We start from the raw sequence: 22,927 nt of genomic DNA, 5'->3' as shown, positions 1-22,927 counted from the left end.
CAAGGTGCTACTCCCAACATTTCTGCTTATAGCCATTTGCTCCAGAGGAATGGTTTCTTCTTCTTCTTCCCTTGAGGTTCTTCAAATATGTCTTGCTATCCACCTAAGGGTTCTTTAATCACAGCCATCGAAGAAGAGAGAATGTTGGCTGTGTGAAGCAGTGGGGGTGTTGTGCAATCATTTTTCTAACTTATCTCTACTCCTACAAGGCATGAAATGAAATCTTTTTGGTTGATTTTTGCTTTTTTATATTTCTACCTGCGAAACTGAAATAGATTGAATTGCAACTAATCTATCTTGCTGAAATGGAAATGCGGAATTGAAATGAAAGCATGAAAGGACTATTCTATTTTGCTCAAATGAAATTGCAGGAATTAAATGCTAGTCTACGCTTGCGGAATTGAAATGCTAATCTACGCTTGCAGAAATGAAATTGCGGAATTGAAATGCTAATCTATGAAAGTAGGAAATGCTAATCTACTTTTGCCTAAACGAAATTGCATAATGGAAATGAAATAAACTACTTAGCAGAAGATTGTAGTGAAAAATAGAAGAAAAGCAGCAATCACCAATACTCTGACACTTCCCCGCCAACAGCGGAAAAAAGATGGTGGGCCCCAGTATTGCAACAATAATGCTACAACTCCTGGAACTCCCTTCTTTAATTTTATCAACCCGGTAGTTCGTAACAAACTTGGAAGCGACGGTGTTGTTTGCACAAGTACTAGCTCTTGCCGCAGATGTCACTTGGTCAGCTGGCACAAGTCCACTAGGAGCTTAAGCCAACTTCTATGAGCTCTTAGAAGAAGATTTTTAATTTATGGATGAAAGCTAACTCGAAGGAAGCTAATCTACTTGTGGAAAGAAACTGAAAGCCAAAAAGAAACGCAAACCCTAGCAAACCCTAATTTTACCGCCTAACCCTACTGGTGCAAGAAGAATGATGAAAGCTACAGAAAGAGATGCCATTGACTTCTAAGAAGGTAAAATGCATGTGTCTAAGTTATCACTATCTGAAGAAAACATCTTTTTGTATTTTTGAATAAGTTATTAGAATTATCATGCATGTGCTTTTAACTGGCTTTTTACTGTGCATGGGTGGATCAAGGAGGATAATGTTGAAAAGTGTGCAACAAGGAATGCTTGTTGAGAGTGCAACAAGATGATGGAGCTTAGTGAAAAGAGTCGCCTTCACTAAGTGGGCCCGCAGGCTATTTTTGGCGCAAGTCTATTTTTAGACTATGTCTATTTTTAGACATATGGATCATGTCTATGGATTGCAGGTTGCTGTTTATGGATGATTGGTCAAGTTGGGAAAAATAGATGGACTTCTATTTTTGATCAAAGTGTGAGTGATCACAGTGTGAGCGATCAAAGTCTATTTTTAGACTGGCTGTCAAAAATAGAAAAGTCAAATATTACTGTCTCATAATAATATTTGGACTATAAACTTGATCTTATTCTCTTGGAGCACTTCAGTTTGATCTACAGAGGTGGCACATACAGCTGTCAGAAGGAAATACGCTTTTCTTATGAGTCAGTTGAGTTGTTGCATGCATGACTTCAGTTAGAACTCAAGTGAGTTGAGTTTAGTGGACTGGAGGTGCAGTTGATGGAGTTGTGTTCAGTTTAGATTTGTTAAACTAGTTGTATTTAGTCTAACTGATCAATAGACTAGAGATGAGTTGGGTGAATTAGTTATTAATTAATTCACAAGTTATTAACTCATAATGCAACTATAGAATACATCAGTTAACTCAGTTGCAGGTCAGTGCATGTTCAGTTCAACAAGGACAGGTGGTAGAGAATCAGATTGCTATCAGTTGTGACTATAGTTGTGCACCAGATCTTGCACAATCAAGGGATTGAGGATGCCAATGAGTTTGCTCACGTATTTTCCCAGTATTGTAGCCTTTGCTCACGTCCAAAAAAGTGTGAGTGATTATTTTGAGGTGAAATACGAGTTTGGTGAGCCATTCTCATCAGTTCTTGAGCAGGTATTGAGCAGTGGAGGCAGGCAAGCAGTGGAATAGATTTGAAGATCAGATCTGAGTTGTATTGTGTGTAACAGGTGGAGATACTTGTGAGAAGTATTATGCTGTGTATTGTTACATGATTCAATCAATATAATATACAGATAGTGTGGGGTTTTAGCAAGATGCTTTCCCCGGGATACATACTGTGTTAATGAGTTTGATTGATGCTTCTATGTGTGCCTGTGAATGTTTCTGCTTCTGTAAATTGATGATCAACGTAGAGGAGATTATGTATTATACATATTCCGCTTATAATTGTATGATCAGGATAATCTCTGTGAATATGTGTTAAATTATTCAAAATTTCTACATGGTATCAGAGCTAGATAATTTGTAGAAAAAGTTCTACATGGTATCGGAGCTGCTTGATTTGTAGAAGAGATTTTTACAGGATATCAAGCGAGGATTGATCATCAGATCTACTATTCAGAAAGTGTTTACAATTTATTTCTTCAGGCAGAGTCTGTAATTGGGCCAGGTAGCCTCTGGATTCATCCTTCTTTTGGAAGGTGAGATATCCGGTGAATGCCCATACAGTCGATCTCTGTACAAGAAATACTTTGTTCTCACGAATTTTAGATCGAAAGCGGTTGAGTTTTGAGCTGGTGGAATTCGGATTTAATTCCGAAGAAAGAGATAAACTCAGAAACATTAAGTGTGAGAATGGAGACAGTATGCCCCAGTATCTCACGAAGTTCACCTAATGCCAAGATGAGCTGGGAAGTGTGGGGGTGACTGTCGGATGAGGATGGTGAGTCTAGCACTCCTTGACCTTCCTAAGAGTTGGCATAGCTACCAGGACTCGGTGAATGGAAGGGAGAAACTGCCAAATTGGGAACGACTATGGTCAGATTTGATGCAGGAGGAGATTAGACGGAGCACCAGATGGTTCTTCATCCATGCAGGATGAGGAGAACTGTGCCTTAGCGAGTAAGGCGAAGAAGGGGAAGGGGAAGGTTTCTCTTTCTGAATCTAGTTCTTCCAGTGGTGGGAAGAAGGTTGACAAATCGAAAGTGCGATGCTTTCGTTGTCATGAGGAGGGTTCACGGGTCAAGAACCTGTATGCTCTTGAGGTTCAAGATGCATGCAAAGCCTTGAGCAGCGAGGCAATTGATGGAGACTTGGTGGTTGAGAGGGAAGGTATGTTACCTTTCAACATGCAGAGCCAGAAGAAGTCTCAGATGATTGTGGAGGAGCCACGATTGGTGCAGCAGCTTCAGGAGGTTGTGGAGGAGCCACAACAGGGGAAGCTAAGAGGAGATAGAGTAGAGACATCTACTCATCCAGAGACCTCCAGTAGGGGGAATCTTCGAGCCAGATGGGCTGAAGGATCGCATGCAGGCATACCTCCAGGTAGGAGGTGGGGTGATGTGGATTGATTGTCCCAAGGAGGAGGGGTAGGATCCTTGAGGTACCCAACCTCTTGGATGAGACCTTGCTACGGGAGCCCCGATGTGTAGTAGCAGGAACTGACTGATTGGGTAGAGACAGATGCGGATGGAGCGGCAGAGAGAGCGACAGTGCAGGGAATCCCAGGACAGCGCATAGCTAGCAGGCTGTAGCAATGCGAGAGGCACAAGTGTTTTGCACAGTGCTAGGTGGCACAGAGAGGTGTGCAATGGTGAGAGATGCATGCAGATGGTGCAGTAGCGCAGATGTCAGAGAGGGAGAACTTGTCAGCAGCAGGTAGAGCTTCAGCATCAGAGGGTGTTTCTATCCCAACAGGGAGGTCAGTTGGGAGGTGCAGTGCGGATGCAATGCTGGGAGATAGAACCAGCAGCAGCACGGATGCAGTCAGAGATCAAAGTGACAGAGGCTAGAGCAGTCAGATACTGAAGAGCACAGAGATGCAGAGTTTCAGTTGACAGAGGCAATAGCAGTCAGAGACTTTGATGACAGAGCAAGTGGACCGGCCAGATGTGTTGCATGGAGAACATTCCAGAGTTACAGGATCGGGTTTGAGAGGAAGCCTTTCTTGTTGAGAGGGAGTGTTGAAAAGTGTGCAACAAGAAATGCTTGTTGAGAGTGCAACAAGATGATGGAGCTTAGTGAAAAGAGTCGCCTTCACTAAGTGGGCCCGCAGGCTATTTTTGGCGCAAGTCTATTTTTAGACTATGTCTATTTTTAGACATATGGATCATGTCTATGGATTGCAGGTTGTTGTTTATGGATGATTGGTCAAGTTGGGAAAAATAGATGGACTTCTTTTTTTGATTAAAGTGTGAGTGATCACAGTGTGAGTGATCAAAGTCTATTTTTAGACTGGCTGTCAAAAATAGAAAAGTCAAATATTATTGTCTCATAATAATATTTGGACTATAAACTTGATCTTATTCTCTTGGAGCACTTCAGTTTGAGCTACAGAAGTGGCACATGCAGCTGTCAGAAGGAAATACGCTTTTCTTATGAGTCAGTTGAGTTGTTGCATGCATGACTTCAGTTAGAACTCAAGTGAGTTGGGTTTAGTGGACTGGAGGTGCAGTTGATGGAGTTGTGTTCAGTTTAGCTTTGTTAAACTAGTTGTATTTAGTCTAACTGATCAATAGACTAGAGATGAGTTGGGTGAATTAGTTATTAATTAATTCACAAGTTATTAACTCATAATGCAACTATAGAATACATCAGTTAACTCAGTTGCATGTCAGTGCATGTTCAGTTCAACAGGGACAGTGGTAGAGAATCAGATTGCTATCAGTTGTGACTATAGTTGTGCACCAGATCTTGCACAATCAAGGGATTGAGGATGCCAATGAGTTTGCTCACGTATTTGCCCAGTATTGTAGCCTTTGCTCACGTCCAAAAAAGTGTGAGTGATTATTTTGAGGTGAAATACGAGTTTGGTGAGCCATTCTCATTAGTTCTTGAGCAGGTATTGAGCAGTGGAGGCAGGCAAGCAGTGGAATAGATTTGGAGATCAGATCTGAGTTGTATTGTGTGTAACAGGTGGAGATACTTGTGAGAAGTATTATGCTGTGTATTGTTACATGATTCAATCAATATAATATACAGATAGTGTGGGGTTTTTAGTGAGATGCTTTCCCCGGGATACATACTGTGTTAATGAGTTTGATTGATGCTTCTATGTGTGCCTGTGAATGTTACTGCTTCTGTAAATTGATGATCAACATAGAGGAGATTATGTATTATACATGTTCCGCTTATAATTGTATGATCAGGATAATCTCTGTGAATATGTGTTAAATTATTCAAAATTTCTACAGATAAATGCTTGGAAAAGGTTGGGAAGGTTCAGAGAGGGTCTAAGGAGTCCCTAACACCCTTCCATAGAGTTTCACAGAGTTTGTCTATCAAGAAACCTCATTCGTGAGTTTCTACAGGAAGTCTGCAGGGGTTCTACAGGATGTTTCAGGAATTTCTACAGGATGTTCAGAAATTTCTACAGGATGTTTAAAAATTGGATTTTGGAGGATGGGTGAGTGAGGGAAGATGCATGGATGGATATGGAGGTAGGATAGGGGTCTGAAGTGGCCCAGGGACTGGTGGATGGAGTGGTGAGGAGGTGTAGATGGCTAAATTGGCTCAAAGAAGGCTGAAACAATGATTGCACAAAAAGGTAGGGTTACATGGGCAAGAGGACAGATGTGAGACGAGGAACCTAGCTAGGAGATGGATCAGATGGCTCTGATGAAGCTTAGGCAGATGAGAGAGTGGTAGAGATGCCCTGCACAATGTACATTTAACCGAATCAACAACGTCTTACAAATAATCAAAGTCCTAGCTAATCTAATCTAACTGTCAATAAAACGAATGAACCGCAGCTTTATTTGGAAAGAAAACCATGTACATCAATCATGCAAAGAAACATTTCAGAGATCTGAACCCATAACTAACTTCTGCAAATGAAACAATACACTAAGGATTGCATGGTCAAGCAAACTAGTGTTTTTGTTGGGGCAGCACTGTTTCTTCAATTCCAGCCCCTGATCCAATAAGGATGAGGCGAAACAGAGAGTGTTGTTGACCCTTTTCTTGGAGCTTTTTTCTGTTATTATCCTACCAAATAGATCTGAATATGAAAAGCCTTTTTTTACCATCAAAATCAAACTAAATAACAAAGCAAAATTTAAATCTAAATAACAAATTTTATTCTAAGAATGCAGCAAAGACACATGAAAGTAAACAAAGGAGGTACTGGGTACTTGAGATGGGCCCAACCCCAAAAGCTACAGCCTCCTAAGAGAGATTTAGAGCTTGTGCAAAGTTGGATTCATCTTTATTGATCAAAAGAAATGTTACATTCCAAAAACGGTCCACAAGGAGAACCTGAAAATGTGCTGAAAGCAAAGCTAATCTACTGCTTAAAAATCGAACTACAAAATGACTACAACATGACTATAAAGTGACTAACTACTGGCTACAAAATGAATAACCACTAGCTAACCAAAATGAGGCCCTAAGCCTTCTTATTTATACAAATTGAGGACCCCAACAGTCCTCCTAAACTTTAGGGACTCGGCTGCCCAAAACTTGTAGTTAACAGCAGTCCTACTTGACTTGCTTGGCTGCCCTTGTGTTCATTGATTTGGTGGCCCTTGAACTCCGAGCTGATGGTGGAGAATTCGAGGTGAGGGCCCATAAATGAAGGGGACACCTTCCTACAAATCCTCTCCCTTGTTCTCCCACGAATATGGCTGCCAAGTGCTCATTAAAACCTTCAATTTTGTCTCCAAATTGACCAAAAAGGCTACACAAAGCACCCATTAGACTTGTTGGCATAATGACTAACCCAATTCACTCTATTAGCATAAATATAATCAAAAACATACAATAAACTAATGAGAATGGTGGATTAAGTCGAATTAGGAGGTTGAATGAGCCCAAATAATTATCCATTTTTGGGGCTCATCAATATCCACCTCTACACAACCCAAAATAGTCAAATCATATGCATAATAACTCTGGTAACTTATTCAAAAATACAAAAAGATGTTTCTTTCAGATGTTACTGAAGAAGTAGCTTAGGTACATGTATTTACCTTCCTAGAAGTCAATGGCATTTCCTTCAGTAGTTTGCATCCTCTTCTTGGCATCAGTAGAGTTAGCTGGTAAAATTAGGGTTTGCTAGGGTTTACGTTTCCTTTCAGCTTTCTAGTTTCTTTCTGCAAGTATATTAGCCTTCTTTGAGTTAGCTTTCATCCATCAGTTAAAAAGCTTCTTCTAAGAGCTCATAGAAGTTGGCTTAAGCTCCTAGCGAACTTGTGCCAGCTGACCAAGTGACAGTTGCGGCAAGAGCTAGTACTTATGCATACAACATCGTCGCTTCCAAGTTTGTTACGAACTACCGGGTTGATAAAAGTAAAGAAGGGAGTCCTAGGAGTTGTAGCATTATTGCTGCAATACTGGAGCTCACCAGAGCGGTCTACTTTTTCTCTATTTTTCTTTGCATGTCCCCAACGAGGTCGGAATATAAGGATTTAGGGCTTGAACTGGTCAAACCTTTGCAAGACCAGCCTCACAAATCCCGACGGCTTCCCATGGCAGATGAAAAGAAAGACTAGGGGGCAGGAGATCTTATCAAAATCTTGCTCGAAGAAGCCCTCGAGCAACAAAGGAACGTGATGATGGACAAATTTTCCTAGATCCTTCAACGGCTACCCAGAGGCGATGCATCAACTTCCAATAGCTACTCTGGAAATGCCACACAGTTTAAGGTACAAGCTAATTTTGAAATCCCCATCTTCGAGGGCCAAATAGACGCAAATGCCATAGATAAATGGATAAATCTGCTAGATGGGTATTTTTCTGTTCATGATTTTTCCAGTCAGGAAAATATTATTTTCGCTCTTCTCAAAGTAGACCCCATGTTAAGGACTGGTGGGAAACCTACTGCGAACAAAAGGATGAAAGTATGGGCTCACTGTTCTTAGCCGCACCCACTTGGGATTCATTCCGGGATGCCATCAAGGAGCAGTGCTACCCTGTCAAAAGATATGAGGACAAATACATAAAGTGGACCACATTGCAGCAGGGAAGGGACCAAGATGTGCCAAAGTTCACCAACATTTTTCATACCCTTCACACACAGTTGGGTATCAAAGATTTTGAGCTGCATCTGGTACTCAAATACCGCAGCTACCTACACAGATACATCCAGGAAGAGATGGTGTTCCTGAACATTTCCTCACTCACCACAACGTACCGATACACTGTCAAAATCGAGCAAAAGTTCAAACAAAAGAAGTTTGACTTTGGATCTGCAAATCCGAAGACTAAAGGACAAAGCCAAGGTGGGGTGACCCAAGACAACCCGTTGAAGCTGCAAGAAAAGAACAACACCACAAAGTCGAAGAAGGACACAGGAAAGTGGTGTGAGTTCCATAAGAGCCCCACTCACAACAGAAGTGATTGTCAGACCAAGCAGTCGCTGGTGCCCGAGTTGAAGGCTTCAAAATCAGACGCATGTTCCGACTCGGATTCAGAACCCGATAAGGGGAATGGCAAAGGGAAGCAGATCATTGATACAGAGCCCAGCGTCACTGTTGCCACTGCCAAGATCTAGAAGAATTAGCCCGAAGACCGAGAGGAGGGGGAGCGTCTTTTCCACTCACAGATGTGGGTGAAGGGTTCGCCACTGCAATTCATTATCGACAGTGGTAGCCAAAAGAACGTCATTTCAGCAGAGGTCATGAAGCAATTGGGCCTACCAACTACACCACACCCGTAGCCATACAGTATCGGGTGGCTTCACCAAGGACGAGATCTCTGAGTTCAGCAACAATGCTGCCTTCCCTATAGCATCAAGTCTTTCACCGACGAGGTATTGTGTGATGTTGCACCTCTAGATGTTTGTGATGTACTATTTGGCTAGCCATACTTGTGGAGGCGACATGTTGTGTATGATTCAAGGCCTCGTGCTGTTATTATTTCTTTGGGTGATTAATTATACAAGATACCAGAGGTAGTCCCACCTACTGCCACCTCTTTGATCTTTGCTAAGAAATGCAGCAAGATTGTCTCCCAGACTAGGAAATTTATTTTCTGTCTAGTTTGCTCCCAAAGTAAGGGGAAGATCGTCGCCACATCCATGACCCCCGCGAAGGGTTCCTCCATGCAGTAGCAACAATAGAGGGAGATGGTCATGAAAGAACACAGGAACAACTTCTCCTCACCCATAGGGGTACCACACAAGCTTCAGGTGGGAACAAAGTCTGGTTGCATTTGCAGAAAGAATGCCTTACAAGAGCCCATCAGAAGTTTTGAGCACGCCGACATGGTCCTTACACCATTACCAAGGCTGTGGGACATAATTCTTTGGAGAACAAAATTCCTCCATTCCTTTGCCTGCACCAAGTGTTCAATGTGTACCGCCCTTGACCATGCTTCCCACCTTAACTGGACACATCCGAGAGTGCGGAACAGCACACTAGAGACCAAGTTCAGTAGATGGAGGAGCTCAACACAATAGGGACCATTGCTTCCTAAGGGGGGGAGGAATGATCCAGGTGGATGTTGGTGGCCACCCACCTATCCCATTTGGACTCCCACAACTGTCTCTTTCAGTTTTTCAGTTTCTGTAATTATAGCACAATTTACTATTTTTAGCAGTTTTTTTGGGTCTTGAACTTTCGGAGCCGTTTTGAGGCCCTAAACAACGTTTTTTGGGAAATTTGGGAGCAACATAGGTCCATGGGCCAATGTTTCTCTTCCTAAAGTTGTAGCACTCGGATAGAGATTTCTAACGAGCTATTGTATGCATCAAACGAAGATCGGGTGCCAAAGTTACAACCCTAGGAAGTTGATGTACCAACTTACCCAAAACAGGGCCCACAATTTGGCGTTTCATCTTCTAGGGTTAGGTTTTGGGATGTGAAGGGTTTTCCATTGTTTTTCAACAATAGATAGGCCTTCGAGCCTCATTGTAACACAGTTCAGAGGCATGTAGCCACCACATCTCTTCTCAAAGATAAGCTACCATCGCCCTAGCTAGTTTATTTCCATTTTTGTTTGTAAGAATATTTGTGTATTTTACATTAATGAAATGAAGTATTATTTCCACTGCATATCTATCTTTATGGTTATCTCTGTAATTTGTTGCGTTCCTATTTAAATCCGGATCTCTCTCTCTCTCTCTCTCTCTCTCTCTCTCTCTCTCACATTGTGCTCTCTATGTCAACAAACTCTATCTCATTCATGTTGCTCCTCTTCTCTGCCAAATTCATGCATAAGATCAACCTTTACTCTCCACACAATTCTCTACTCATTGTTTGCATGTTGTTCTCCCTTATGCTCTCTCACATTTATCTAATAGCCTTGAAAAATTTCTAACAACTTTGATTTCCACTCTCTCCATAGCTCATCACCTTTACTTATGTGATCTAATTGGTCTATTCATTAAAAAACCATATCTAATTCCTTACCAACTCATTTATATTTAAAATTGGCATGAGAGTGCTTAGGCACCGTTACCCTTTTTGCAAGATAGATTTTAGTTAGTTGCAATTCCATTTGTTTCAGTTTTGCAGGTACAAGCAGAAAAAGCAAAAAGCAGCCAAAATTCCTTTCATGCCTCGTAGGAACAGAGATAATACCGGAAAATTCCTACCCAACACCCCCACCACTTCACTAAGTCATCCTTCACTCTTCTTTGGTGGCAGTGATCCCGAAGAACCTATAGGTGAACCTCCTGAGATATACGGGGACATGAAAATGAAGAACATAAGTCCCTCAGCCTTACCTCATTTCCATGGATTGACCACTGAAGACCCTGATACCTTCCTGTTTGAGTTTGTTGTCCTTTGTCGAACTTATGACTATACAGAAGATGAGCAAAAGTTGAAACTTTTTCCCTCTACCCTCAAGGATGCAGCATTACACTGGTTCATGGGGTTACCTGGAAACAATATCACTACTTGGGCTCAGATGCAGCAAGCCTTTAACAACAAATACCGGGATTACTATAGGTCAAAGGAAACCAAGGGGGAAATCTTTCGGATGACCATGGGAAATGATGAGTCTCTAGAGGACTATGAGGAAAGGTTCCAACTTAGCTATAAATGGGCCAGGTGCACACTTGACCCTGAATCTCTAAAGCTGGTTCTGCTCCAAGGAGTCCCTGAAGACCTTCTAGATACCCTTCACATGCTAGCTGGAGGAGATATTTACCAACTACCTTATGAGGATATAAAGACTGTGTTTAGAAACCACTCTAGGGCAGCCCGGAAAAGAGACAGTGGGAATCCACTTTCAGCTAGAACTACCTTCTCCAAGCATGGGTTTTCTAATCAGCTGGAAGACCTCAAAAGTGAGGTGAGACAGACCATTTCCATGCAACTTGATACTTTCTGAATCCAACAAAAGAAAGAGGAAGCTGAGAGGGCTTTGGCCATTTTCTGTCCCAGATGTACGAGGAAGCACCCTAAGAATGAGTGTCCATTACACTCAGTGGAGGTATGTTTCGTTTGTGAGGAGAACCACCCTACAAACCAATGCCCAACCTTGCCCGGATTCAAAGCCATGTACCAAGGGACTGAGGCACCCACTAAACCTCTCTACTTCCTCAACCAAAGGAGACCGCATGGACCTAGACCTTACCAGCAGGGGATGCAAGGGACATCCCAAGCTTATTATAGCCCCAACCAATCTACTCACATGCCTTCTTGGGGTCCCCCTGCTCATCCTTCCTGGTCTGCACCTCCTCCGTGGTCTTATCCACCTCAATACCATTCTCAACCCACTGCTCATTCGTTTCACTCACATGTCCAGCCACAGCCTCAGTGGAATGCACCTCAACTGGGGTGGAGGCCCCAATACAACTCTCCTCCCGCCATTCTGCCTCCACCACCGGCTCAACCACAACCATTACCTCCTACTCCTCCAAGACAACCCCAGATCCCTGCCCAACCGAACCCGAACCCCAACAACCGACAGGCCCAGCAGGTATACCCTGGGGAAACAACATGTCCTACCTATGCTGTGGAGATCTAGGAGATCAACCTACGATCCAGAAAGACCCTTCCATATCGCTAACCTCCTCCCCCAGAGGACGAGGAAGAGAAATAGGAAAGTGAACCCAAAGCCATTCCACCCTTTCCTGAGCGACTAACAGTAACCACACAACCAAAACCAGAGGAGACTGAGCTTCTGGGGGAACTAAAACAGTTGTGTGTGAAAATACCCCTTCTCCAGGCCATCAAAGATGTACCGATATACAACAAATTGATTAAGGAGAAGTGTTTCAGGCACCCAGGCATTAGAAAGAGAGATTCATCGACAATCCATGTCATAGGACAACTGTCTGATCTAATGTTGGGGCAAGTAATCTGTCCAAAGTATTTGGACCCCGGGAGTCCTGTAGTTGATGTCCACATCAATGGCACCATTATCCCCCATACCTTGATTGATCTAGGGGCTGCCATTAATGTGATGACCAGGGACACCATGCTTAAACTCAACCTTCAGGGTTCCTTAAGGAAGACTTTGACAGTCCTGCAATTGGCAGATCGCTCCACCATGACTCCCGAAGGGATTGTGGAGGATGTCTTGGTCTCGGTTGACTCTTGGGAGTATCCTGTGGACTTCTTAGTCCTTCAACCAAAGGTAAAGCTTACTAGATACCCCCTCATTTTGGGAAGGCCTTGGTTAGCCACTGCGGATGCTTACATTAGTTGCCGAGCAGGAAACGTGACCATCAAAAATGGTCCTATGTCCAAGCAGCTAGTCCTATACCCTCCTGCCCAGCCCCTGCTAGAACATGACTTACTGCTCTGGCTGGAAGAAGGAGATGAGGATGAGGTATACTCTGCACCCTTGTGCACCATAGAAACCACTAGGGGAGGTCCTCAAACCGAGGATGATTTGATTGAGACCTTGATTCGGAATCCACCTCCCAGTGCACTGTCCTTAGAGGAATTGGTGGAGGATACCCAATCCAGCACCTTAGTGGACCTCTGTGTGACTGATCCAACCTATCCCAAAATTAAGAATGTGGATTTTGGCCCCGAAAGAACTTTGAAGATCAGCTCCTCCCTATCTCCTTCCCAGGAGAAGGAGCTATGTAGCTTACTGAACAAACATTTAGATGCTTTCGCCTGGAGCTATAAGGAGATGAAAGGAATCCATCCTTCAGTCTGTACCCATCACATCTACATTAAAGAAGATTGTAAACCAGTCAGGCAACCTCAGAGGAGAATGAATCCAGCCCTTAAGGACATTGTCAAAGAAGAATTGCAAAAATTGTTGGATGCAGGATTCATCTATCCTATCTCCGATAGTGAGTGGGTCTCGCCCCTAGTGCTTGTGCCCAATAAGAACAGGAAGTGGAGAATCTGTGTAGATTACCAGGAACTTAACAAAGCCACTAAGAAAGACCATTTCCCTTTGCTTTTCATAGATCAGGTGTTGGATGGACTGGCAGGGAAGAAGTTTTTCTCTTTCCTAGATGGGTTCAGCGGGTATAACCAGATCCAAATCAGCCCGAAAGACCAAGATAAAACCACCTTCACCTGTCCTTGGGGTACCTTTGCCTATCTCGTCCTTCCCTTTGGGCTATGCAATGCTCCTGCCACTTTCCAGAGAGCAGTATTGAGCATATTTTCTGAGTTGGCCCATGATTCGGTAGAAATCTACATGGATGACTTCACTCCTTATGGGTCCAACTTCCGAGAAGCATTGACCAATCTGGGAAAAGTTCTAACCAAGTGCATTGAGATGAACCTGTCCCTCAGTCCTGAAAAATGTGAATTCCTGATGACTTAAGGGACCGTGCTAGGACATACCATTTCTCGCCAAGGATTACAGGTGGATCCTAATAAAATTGCTATCATCCAAAGGGTCCCACCTCCTCAAAAGGTAAGGGATGTTCGGAGTTTCCTAGGCTTAGCAAGATATTATCAAAGATTCATTAAAGACTTCAACAAGCTAGCCTCGCCTTTGTTTGGACTCTTAGGGAAAGATGTTGAGTTTAAATGGACTGACAACTGTCAAGGGGCATTGGATGAGTTGAAAGAAAAGCTGGTGTCCACCCCGATCTTGAGAGGTCCAAACTAGGCCCTACCTTTCCACATCCACACTGATGCCTCAAACAAAGCCATAGGGGCAGCCTTAGGACAAATTGAGGGGAAACTCCCATATGCCATATACTTCGTCAGCAAAAACCTGTCCAAGGCAGAAGTGAACTATACTATAACCGAGAAAGAGTTCCTGGCCGTAGTCCATTCCCTCAACAAGTTCAGACACTACATCACCGGTTATCAAACATTTGTGCACACTGATCATGTTGCGATTAGATATTTAATGAATAAGCCTGATGTCAATGCTCGTATTATTAGATGGTTACTTTTGTTACAGCAATTTGATTTGACAATTGTCGACAAGCCAGGTAAGGAAAATGTTGTTGTTGACTTCTTGTCTAGAGTGGACTTGCCTGCAGGTGAAGAAGGAACAGTGGATGACCAGATGCCAGATGAACATCTATTTGCTATCTTAGTACTCTCTCCATGGTTTGCTGATATAGAAAATTACTTGGTCTCAGCACAGTTTCCTCCGCATCTGTCCTCAAAAGAGAAGAGCAGAATTGTAAGGAAGAGTGCCCCATTCACATGGATCGGGGGCAACTTGTTTAAGCTTGGTCCAGATCAGATCTTGAGACGTTGTGTTAGGGAGGAGGAAGTCTTTGACATCCTCCTAACCTGTCACGATGGACCTTGTGGAGGCCACTTTGCAGCAAAAATGATTGCCTTCAAAATTCTACAGGCAGGCTACTATTGGCCTACTCTCCATCAGGATGTCAGAAGATATGTCAGCCAGTGTGACCAATGTCAGAGGATGGGGAAACTGACTCCAAGAGATGAAATGCCTCTCCAACCTCAAGTGACCTTTGAGCCATTTGAGAAGTGGGGCATGGATTTTGTGGGTCCTATCAACCCTCCTTCAAAGCAACGGTCTTACATCATTGTGTGCACTGACTATCTGACCAAGTGGGCAGAAACAAAGGCAATCAAAGCAGCAACAGAAGAAAAGGTGGCTGAGTTTTTGAGGGAAAATATATTCTACAAGTTTGGCTACCCAAGAGAGTTAGTCACAGATCAAGGAAGCCAGTTCACCTCCAACCTGATTGAAGATTTGCTCGCTCATCACAAGATCAAGCAAAAGACTTCCACCCCCTATCATCCTCAAGCAAATGGGCAGGTGGAAGTCACTGATCAAGCATTGGAAGGGATTTTGACCAAGGTTGTGAGCAGCAGCAGAAAGGATTGGGCAGATTGCCTAGTTGAGGCCACCTGGGCCTACAACACCACTTGGAATACCACAACCGGTTTCACACCTTATGAGCTGGTCTACAGGAAGAAAGCTTTGCTGTCCATAGAGTTCGAGTACAATACATTGAGGGTGGCAGCTCAGCTGGACCTAGATCTCAGCCATGCTCAACGTGAGAGATTATTGTAGCTGAATGGGTTAGACGAACAAAGAATTAAAACCCTCCTCCACTTAGAAGTAGTTCAACTCCAGAGGAAGATATGGCATGACCGGCACCTTAATGAGAAGCAATTCCAGCCGGGAGATTGGGCACTGCTATATGACTCAAGATACAAAGATTTCAAAGGGAAGCTGAGGAAAAGATGGTTAGGACCATATACAGTGGAGAAATGTAACGAAAATGGTTCAGTCATTATCAGGACCATTGATGAAGAGGCCATCCCCATGCTTGTCAATGGACATCGACTGAAAATCTACAAGAAACGCCTCTCGAGGCAGGAATTCATTGAAACTGTGGAAAAATCAGTGCTGGTAATAGAGCAGGGTTCTGCCTCTGTTCTGGCCGCACCTTGATCATAAAAAAAAAAAAAAAAGAGAATAAAAAGATCCCTGGACCTCTCTGAGGCAGCCAGGGCAGGCAATGAGGGTGAAAACCTCATGGAGGCACCCCTGCTGTCTCTCGAAAAATAAAGAAATGGAATAAAAAGATCCTTGGGTGAAAACCTCTTTGAGGCGCCCAGGGTAGATAGTGGGGGTGAAAACCTCATAGAGGCGCCCCTGTTGTCTCTCAAAAAAAAAAAAAAAAAGGAAAAAAACGAGAAAAAGAAAGAAAAAAGAAAAAAAATAGGTCTGATCTTTGAAATTATTGCAGGTTAATGCAAATAAAGAGGGTCGCGTAAACCAAGGACAGGGGTCCATCCCAAGCTACCAGGCATCCTCACCGACACTCCCTCCATGGCCACGCACTTTTTCGAGGATTTGGACACATTCGGGTCAAGATTCAACCTCCTACAAGAAGTTTCAGGGCTTTCTACAGAAAGTTCTGCATTTCTACAGGAAACATCCTGTAGAACCTTTGGACGAGCCAAAATCGATTCTGGAGGAGGATTTAAGACTTGAAGTTTGTTGGTGAGGCCTGCAGCCACCCCTTTGTCCCATCCATCACCTGTTTCCTCTCTTTCCACTGCCATTACCACCATTTGGTCCTGTACCCCTGCACAATCATGTAAAAAAGTCTCGTTTTCCTCATATCGCCATTTTTTTCCAGGGGACAAATCAAATACATGAAGGCCCGCATACTATACCTGTCAAAAGCTCCAAGAGGACCCTTCACCCGTGACTGTAGCCATGCCCGTTTCAGCATGCAGCCCAGGAGGAGAAGCAGCTACAGGATGTCCTACAGGAATCCTGTAGCAGCTGATCCGCCTGGAATACACACTATGGAGTCGGGAGCAGTTGAAATCAGCACAGAAGGCATGCTACTAGCTCCGCGGAGATATGAACACCTTCTCCACAGCTGAGAGCAAGTGGGGCCGTGCATGCGACGATTCACCACCATCGGACCGGTTCCCGAAAGCCTTGCATCTGGCATCAGCAAATGGACGAGGGAATTACCACGCCTGTGCATGAAGCAGCAGCGAGCAAAACCATTGCTTCACGTCCAAAAACCTGCGAAACACGTCCGCGGTCACCCCCAGGTAAGTGCCTAACCTTATTTCGTCAAATTAACATACTGTGAAACTTGCATGACTGTGAATGCTCGGATTGAACAAAAGCAATGGTCAGTCAACTGGCCATCCACAGCGAGTTGAACTGTCTCGTGGGATCCGAATGAGCATGGTTCCGCTCGATTTTGCCAGAAAGACGTGGAGCCGACACGTGGGAAGTGTCCAGTCGGGGAAATCAACAGATTTGCAGTGAAATCGGTGGACTGACAAGGATGATGGCGGGTAATGGCGGAGATAGACATTGGCGGTCAGAAACATGCCGAGGAATGATGGTCATGACGTTGTCTAACGGCTCGGCCTGGACATCTCACCCCCGCACCATGAATTGCGCCGTATTTCAAAATCATTCTGCTAGAGCACACACCTCAACCACTGTCATTTACACCACAACCGGTTTTTCAGCACCGTGAGCATCCTCCTCCTCTGCAGTTCGTTAGCTCGAATTTCTCGGCCCGGTTCAAACTATTCCCGCGTCCCAGACTTGCTCCGCAGTATCGTGATGTCCTCCAGAAGCAGCAGAAGCTCTCTACAGGAAGCAGAGTGAAAGCTACCGGAGCAAAGAAACCCATGTTTGTGTGTCGGAATTGGAAATCTCGAGGAGAGGTAGGCTCGAACATGCCATCCCCATGCTTAATTTTCGAAAGGTGGTGAATTAGCTTATTTGAAGGGGGGGAATTTAAACCAGTCTGCCTGTGGTCAAGAACGGTGGTTTGCTTATATAATACACAGAATTTCTTTTGAATGGTGCTGCGTCATACTCACCTTCATGATTCCTGTTAACAAACTCTCCCCATTATTATGACAAACCGCTGTAAGGCTCACCTGTGCACGTATCAATTTTTTTTTTTGTGACTGTTATATGATTGGTATAAAAATTTGCTCTGCACTCTATCTGTGAGAGCTTCATTCCTTTCGACAAGTTGAAGTCTTGGGAGGTGGCAGTATTTTAACCAGAGAATTGGTGAAAGTGGGAGATACAAACAACAGAGAAACCTTGACCTGAGAACCAAGGGGGAAAACCACATCCGAATTTCCATTCTAACCAGAGCTCAAGCCAAAAACAGGGTATCTTCAGCATGCCTGGAGGGTTTATCAGAAAGGAACCCTTGGATTACAAGAAATTGAGATAAATTCCTGAGGTGGCAGACCTGTTTACCTGTGCAAAGTGGATGACCTTCTGTGATAAAATCCAAGGTCACGATGATGAAATAACAGAGGAGTTCCTAAGGTCCCTGCAGCCCAAACCAAAAACATTGGCAACTGTAAATTTCAAGGGATTGACCTTGAAACTCACCCCACAACTCATTAGCTGGGTCATTGAATTGCCATTGGGGACACCCTGGGATAAAGAGGAAAGGAAATTGGGGCAAAAAGCTAAAAAGGAATTCTTCCTACCAGAAGAATAGTTTTCAGAGGATAAAAATGGGGTTCAGAGGGCTAGCTTACAGCCATTTTAAAGTGAGGTCAGCCTTCAAATTATGAAATATATTACCTGTGAGGGGCGATTTAGTATTGTGTATGGGTATCACTTCCGCTTGTTAACTGAGCTCAGGCATAAGATGGATTTTCCCTCAGAACAAAAATTGAGCATCCCATACTTCCTCCTGCAGTCATTGATTGAGTGTGGCACAAAACTGAAGGAGGGGACACCAGACCAGCTGGCTCATCATGGGCTTATCAAGCTCCTCGTAGAAGATGCCCTCCATACTTATACCATCCCTATCTCCTGGGATATTTTCCGTAATATGACCAAGAATGATGATATCCGGACCCTGGCAGAAGAACTCACTTCATCCAGCAGTGAGGAGAAGGAACATATTGAGGCAGAGAAGAAACCTAAAGGTAAGGAAGCTAAGGGTAAGAAAACCCAGGACAGGCCATCACAGGAAAAGCCACAAGAACAACAAAAGGAAAAGCAAGAAAAAGGACAAGCTGTTGAGGCCAAAGCTGGGAGTAAAATAAAAACACCAACACCAAGGGAGAAACGGTTGCAAACTCGGGTAGAGAAGACTGAAAGGATGCAAACAACACCCAAGGCAACCACAGCACAAGTCAAGGAGAAGGAACCCTCAGCTAAGCAAGCCAAATCAAGGAAAACTGGTTCTACAGGAAGCCAGCAGGCTATTTCTACAGGAAGTCAGAAAACTGCTTCTACAGGAAGCCAGAAAACGACCACTACAGGACTTTCTATAGGAAGTCCAGGGAAAGGGCAGCAGAAGGAGAAATCGGCCGAGATTTTAGCTAGGGAGGCAGTAGCAGTGGTGGCCACCCTAAGCACATCTCCCAAGCTAAAGGAAAAGCGAAAGAGGGAGCCTCCCCTGTACTTTAAGGCAAGAAGAACTGTAAGAATTAAAACCTGCAGACCCCAACCTCCATCCAAAGAACCAATCACCATTGTAGACACCCCTACCACACCAAAGGAGAGGTCCCCCTCCAAGGCATCCATCACTTATGAGCAGGGAAGCCCAAAGACATCCACCTGGAGGGAGAGAATGGAAAGGTTGGACACAAAAACCTCTCTACAGGATGCTGAAACTATTCTACAGGAAACATTGGCTAGACTGAAGGAGACCGAAGAAATGGAGGGTGAGGCAGCCAAATCACCACAGAAGGAAGAAGAGGTCGAGCACATTATGGAACCTAGCCCTTAGCCCAGCTTGGGCTCCTATTATAACTTCTTGGAGGCCGGAAAGATCATTCCTCAGAAAATCACAGTGCTACTCTTCCTTGCACTAGAGGAAGAGAGGGTGAGGACCCACACTTGGATGAAAATCACTAAGTCCAAGGGAGTAGCAGATATAGGTCCTCTGGAGGAGCAGCTCAAAGAGGCCAAAAGAGAATTGGCTATGGTGTGACATGTGGAGAGCATCCAGCGGGTCAAGCTACAGGAAGAAAATGAGCAGCTCAAACAACAGCTACAGTCACAGGGACAGAGGTAGGAAGACAGGCCTCACATCTTGGGGGAACAAGAGCAACATGAGGGGCCCACAACAGCCATAGATACCCCTTATGAATAGCAAAGGAAGGAGGGGACACAGACTGAAATTGAGGCACTGAACCAGCAGCTCCAAGAACACGAACTACAGATACATTCTCTAAAACAACAGCTGCAAGAAAAGGAGGCCCAACTGGCCTGCATGGCCAGCTGGGCAATGGAAGCTCTGCAGTGCAGGCAGCCTGCCAAATCCTATGCCCTTTACCTCAAGGACCAATGGTTAAAGTTTCAAATCAATACCTTGGCTCAAAGGGGCATCACCCCTTTCTAAAATTATCATCAGTTTGCAGCTTTATGTGGCAGCAGTTCATCTGAGGATAGGGCCAAATTGGCAGAGTTCTACTTACACAACTTTTCCCTTCCGGACATGAACGCATGGGATCCTAACACAGTGATAGGGGATATCCAGCTTATGGCCATGGCCTCTTGGATGAGCCATGAGGAGAAGAGAGCAACAGAAGTCCGTAGTATCATAGGCAGAGAGCTCAGTGAGCCTCTCATGATCAGAGCAGAGCCAGATGACCCATCAGCAGTGATAAGCGCCCACCAGCACTTGGCCAACAGTCCTCAAGATCTACTGGAATACATTGAGCAATAGGCTCAAGCCATTGCCCATTTTGAAGACATGGAGAGACTGTTGGGAGAAAACTGTATGCATGCCTGCACAAGGCGGTGGAACACACTGCCTCACAGCCTGAAGATAAGGGAATACCATTCTCCCACTAGGATGAGGGAGGCCTTGGCAAGGGTACCTCTCTACAAAAAGTTGATGCAGGACTTGCAGGCCAATTGGATTGGCTTGAAATTCAGTCCTCCTTTACTTCTGGGATTGCTAGAAGGAGTAAAGGAAGAGGAGGAAGGTAGGCAATGGGAAGAAGTGGAGAGGAAGGCAGGATTCCACGACCGGGAAGAGGATATCACAGCAGAGGCTTGGGATGTGAGGGAGGTGATCAAAGCCATAAAGGATGATGAGCTGGACTAGTTGCTCAGAGGATGAGAAACCGATTCAGCAGGGGGGTGATGATGAGCCCCCAAATTGGGTAACCTATTGGGCTCATTTTGCCTAATTATCCTTGTTCAATCCTCCATTTTTCATAGATTATGCATGTTTTCCTAGTATGTTTATGTTATTTGAACGAATAAGGGTGGTCACTCTACCTAGGAGACTAATACGTGGTTATTTCAAGATTTTTGGACAAATTATGGAGCAAAACCAAGCAATCATGGGTCAGTTGACAGCCAAGCTTGAGGTGAAGATTCTTAGGGAGGTTGTCTCTGGCATTAAGTGGCCTTCCTCGAAATCTCCACCCTCAACACCGAGCTCCACAGGCCACCAAACCAAGTTTTAAAGGCAGCCAAGCAGATTCTAGAGGAGTAACTGTTCACTAGCAGTCGGGACAGCCGAGTCCCTTGAATCTAGGAGGGTTGCTAGCACCCTCGTATTGTACAAATAGGAAGGCCTCAGCCTTCGTACTTTGATTTTGGAACCATTGTTATTTTTGCACTATAGTGCTGCAATTTTTGCTCAGCCTGTTTTATTGTAGCTACTACTGTACAACTTTCTTATGATGGTTATTTTTTAATAATGATAAGCAGCTCTATTTGGTATCAGATCTGAGTCTTTTATAGGAGCCTGCAGCTCTTGCGGTTGGGCCCAACCCGAGTGCTAAGGCCTCCTCTATGTATTGCTAGTTGTTCTTTATGGATTTGCAAAAACATTTCTGTTAAGTAGGTTAAAGTTTGTTGATTAAATAGGTCACTGTACATAGTTAGATAGACTTTTGAATGCTCAGATTTTGTTGAATTGTTAAGAGGAAGAAGCTTCAAGAAAAGGGCCATCAAACATTTCTGGTTTCACCTCTCCTTCAGTAGGATCTGGAGCTGGGATCAGGATAACTTTGCTGCCCACAAAAACACTAATTTTGTCATGTCATGCAATCACTAGTGTTTGAGTTTCATGTGTATAAGTTGGTTGCAATCTCAGACTTTCATTTGCTTAGTTGCATGAGTTAAAATACATGGTTTCATTGCAGGTCACACTTATGTTCATTCTCTTCATTGGCAGCTAGCAGATTTAGGTCATCATAATTAGGATTTTGAATTTACAGGTCTTCGTTGGATCAGTTGGGAAAAAGCGCCTTGCAAAGTACCTGTACCACTCCTTCATCTATTCATTCGCCATCAGCACCATCCATTCTACCCTCTGCTTAGAATCCTTGCCTCCTATTCGCCATTCTCTCCCATAACCCTAGTTTTGTGTGTAACATTGCTTTAGTCTTCTTTGAGCCAAATATTGCCATCCACACCTGTCCACAACTCCATCCACCAAGTTCTAAACCATCTCCAACCCTCACCCTACCTCCACACTCAGTCCTTCACCTTTCCCCCTCCATTCATCCACCAAAAACCTCATCTTTGAACATCCTGTAGAAAATTCTAGACATCCTGTAGAAAATCGCAGACATCCTGTAGAACCCCTACAGACTTTCTGTAGAGGCTCACGAATGAGGTTTCTCGACAGCCAAACTTGGTGAAACTCTATGGAAGGGTGTTAGGGTCCCCTTAGGCCCTCTCTAAACCTTCTTGACCTTTCCCAAGCATTTCTTCTTGCATATCCACCTCTGCACAACCCAAAATAGTCAACTCATATGCATAATAACTCTGGAAACTTATTCAAAAATACAAAAAGATGTTTCTTTTAGATGTTACTATAGAAGTAGCTTAGGTACATGTATTTACCTTCCTAGAAGTCAATGGCATTTCCTTCAGTAGTTTGCATCCTCTTCTTGGCATCAGTAGAGTTAGCTGGTAAAATTAGGGTTTGCTAGGGTTTACGTTTCCTTTCAGCTTTCCAGTTTCTTTCTGCAAGTAGATTAGCCTTCTTTGAGTTAGCTTTCGTCCATCAGTTAAAAAGCTTCTTCTAAGAGCTCATAGAAGTTGGATTAAGCTCCTAG

General features: G+C 44.0%; 1 pseudogene; it reads right to left on the bottom strand.

Moving 5' to 3' along the window:
- The window catches only part of LOC149254667 (uncharacterized), a 77,534-nt pseudogene that overhangs the window by 43,565 nt on the left and 11,042 nt on the right, over nt 1–22,927 (bottom strand).

This window comes from Pinus tabuliformis, chromosome 7, assembly GCF_031772625.1.
Source record: "Pinus tabuliformis cultivar Carrire ecotype Pingquan chromosome 7, CPIR1, whole genome shotgun sequence".
In the NCBI taxonomy this organism is placed as follows: Eukaryota; Viridiplantae; Streptophyta; class Pinopsida; order Pinales; family Pinaceae; genus Pinus; species Pinus tabuliformis.
This window is presented reverse-complemented; position numbering and strand designations above follow the sequence as displayed.